The sequence below is a fragment of the Abramis brama genome (assembly GCF_963993115.1).
Source record: "Abramis brama genome assembly, chromosome: 15".
Classification (NCBI taxonomy): domain Eukaryota; kingdom Metazoa; phylum Chordata; class Actinopteri; order Cypriniformes; family Leuciscidae; genus Abramis; species Abramis brama.
In genome coordinates, this window is record NC_139977.1 from 24,109,350 (window position 1) to 24,112,255 (window position 2,906).

Below are 2,906 nucleotides of genomic sequence, written 5' to 3' on the forward strand. Positions count from 1 at the left end.
CGCTTCTCAACTTTGATCAGAAGGTGATAAAAGTATTAGCAAACAGACTTGGAAAGCATATGTAACCTTTGGTTAAATATAAAAATACCCGACTACGCCACCTAGGTTCCTTCTCTACCCAGGAAAGTATAAAATAATACAAATAACCCAAAAAGAAAATTAAACCAAAAAGAATTACAACAAAAGGAAGGACCCTGCTGGTTCGGAATGCACTGAAGACAGAGACGTGACTTTCCAAAAATATACCAGATTTATTTATTACAGGGAAAAGATCATTCACTTAAAAACATCAAAATAGGTCTCAAATACAGCTTACCAATTAATACCGACAGAAACAAGAGACCCCAATTTGACCACTTTAACAGAAGGGGAAAACACAGCAAATCAGCGAATAAACAAAACGTAAAGCAAGTGTCACACCAAATAAAAAGAATATAAAAAAGAAAACAAATACACTCCCCCTTCTGTTAAGCCTCAATATCACAGTTCTGGCCACCAGCGGATATAACTGGCAAATGGATTTACCAAAAAAACACTAACAAAAAAAAGACAATAATTACACCACTCAGTCACAGTAACATCATGTTTCACTTCTCAATTAAGACTAATGTTAATATTGTTTGCACTGCTTTAAATGGACCAGGCTACCAGCATAGCAGTTTACTATAACTTAATAGCCCATCGAACATACATTAGGCTACGTCAGTATTTCAACACATTTCTTACGAGCAGCTCGTTAAAGAGCTCGATCGTTAGCGGTTCAAACCGCAATATCCGCTGCCGTCAGTTGTACTAGGACCATGAAACAGTGACAAAATATATATAAAAAAACATCAGCTAGCGCTCTTGGGCCGCACCTGCAATAAAAACACGAATAGTAAATACATTGATTAATTTCCCCCCTCCCAAAATAAGACACCAATTATAACACTTCTTACCTCGTAGGGGAATTTAAGCTATAGTAACCTTTATATTCCCTGCGCTCGCCACTTCACGCCCACGCATTCCTGATGGCAAACATAGGCTATATTTAGACCATGATCTGCGATTGAGATGGGAACATACGGAAAACTCACCAGAGAGGCAAAGCAACTAGAAATGGGTAGCCGGTTACTTCACACCGCACAGAGAAGAATAACAATCAACCAAACTTCGACAGGGTTTTTATCACGCCACTAGACACAGACGCACCCTCATGCTTGCACCGCCAGTGGCGGAGCCAGAGGGGGGTCCGGGGTGGCACTGGACACCCCTGACATGCGATTGGCCACCCCAAAATTTTATTTGCTACTGGCAGTTGCTAATGCTGATTAAAAAAAAAAAAAATTACGTTCGCCGGCAGCGCGGCGCGCGCGCAGTTTTCAAACGGACGAGCAGAGGACGAGAGATGGTTGCAAGATACAGAACTTCACCGAATAAGAAAACATCATATTTGAAGTAAGTTTTTAAGGTTTAGCATCAGGTTGGTTTGCTCCGAATAGCCTACATTAGGCCTAATACACGCATATGCAGTACCTTGCCGTTACAGTATACAAATGTTCTAGCTAATGTGAGGATAGGAGATCAAAACGCAGGCAAAGAAAAGCAGAAACAAGTGATATCATAATGCGATCACTATAGGACTATGAAGCTTTATGGGTGTAGGGTGTTGATGGACTTGATCTACTGTGTTTTGATCATCATTATGAATCTGATCTAGATGTAGTCTTTGATAAAAATGCGATTTTCTCAGCTTTTTGCTCATGTTGCTTTTTATGAAACTTGCCAAAATTCAAGTGTTGATAAAAAAAGATGCACAAAGCTAGAATAAAACAATTTTTTGTCTGTTCATTCTTTTGGTATGTTCAGATATTCATACAACAAAATATTCTGGGGTGCCATGAAATTGTGAAAATTACCAAAAACACCATTTTTTTTATAGGCTACTGCGAGAAAGAGTTAAGATAAAAATGTTGGTAATTGGATGATGATTAGAATATAAATATGATTGGAATCATATTTTAAATTTGTCATATTTTTGAACAGGGTCAATTAAACATGAAAAGAAAGGGAGAGATATCAGAGTACTTTTTAAATAAGCACAAACATAGTCCAGTCATTTTATGAAAAAAGGTTGAACAAATTGCAACAGAAGCAAACTCAAATAATTTTGTATCCTCAATATGTCCTGAGTAAGGAAAAAAAGTCTAGAAGAATCCCATTAGGGGAAAGTTTCGAAAACTGTTTCTGGGGATTCACTTTTTATTTTACCTTTTGTCCTTTGCATTCTCCTTACCATTGTCTCCTGTTCTTCCCTCAGACTCGTCCCCCAGAAACAGTCCCAGACCCAGTCCCAAACCCAATCTCTTGCTTCTGTTGAGTTTGCTTCTGTTGCAATTTGTTCAAGGTTGACCCCCATTTTGGCTTAAAATGACTAACAGGCAGATCAGGTGCAAACAGACCCCAGCCCTTGCATCACCACTGGCTAGTCAGAGTCAGTGTGGTCAGACTTCAGGACCAGCAACAGGTCAGAGCATCTACCAGAGTCAGGCAGTCAATCACATACCCAATTCAGGAATTTAAGTTGAGATGATTTTGCCAGATTAAAAGGATAGTTCACCCAAAAATGAACACAAAAAAATAATTATAATTAGAAAGAATAATTATAAATTATTATAAAGAAAGAATTATGTTGTATTAAATCTTCCTAGGATAAGATTTTATATTGATGGGCAATACAATTGTTTACATTTTTCAAGTACAATTAAAAAAACAGGTTTTTTTGGTTGTAAATGTGAGTTTTTTTGTAAATAAACGCAGCAGTACATAACAGACACATGCTACGGTATCTTATCTCCTTGGTGCTTAAGCTTTGTTTTCTGCAAATATTTTGGATGTTCAACACTTATAGACACAAACAGAGTGAC

General features: G+C 37.7%; 1 long non-coding RNA gene across 1 annotated transcript; it reads right to left on the reverse strand.

The window, feature by feature from the left end:
- Nucleotides 1-231: 231 nt before the first annotated feature.
- LOC311097067 lies at nucleotides 232-1,198 on the reverse strand. The gene is made up of 3 exons (XR_014609181.1): nucleotides 1,077-1,198; nucleotides 939-1,007; nucleotides 232-857 (listed from the first exon to the last, which is right to left on the reverse strand). It is a non-coding gene; the product is annotated as an uncharacterized lncRNA (long non-coding RNA).
- Between the last annotated feature and the right edge of the window lie 1,708 nt (nucleotides 1,199-2,906).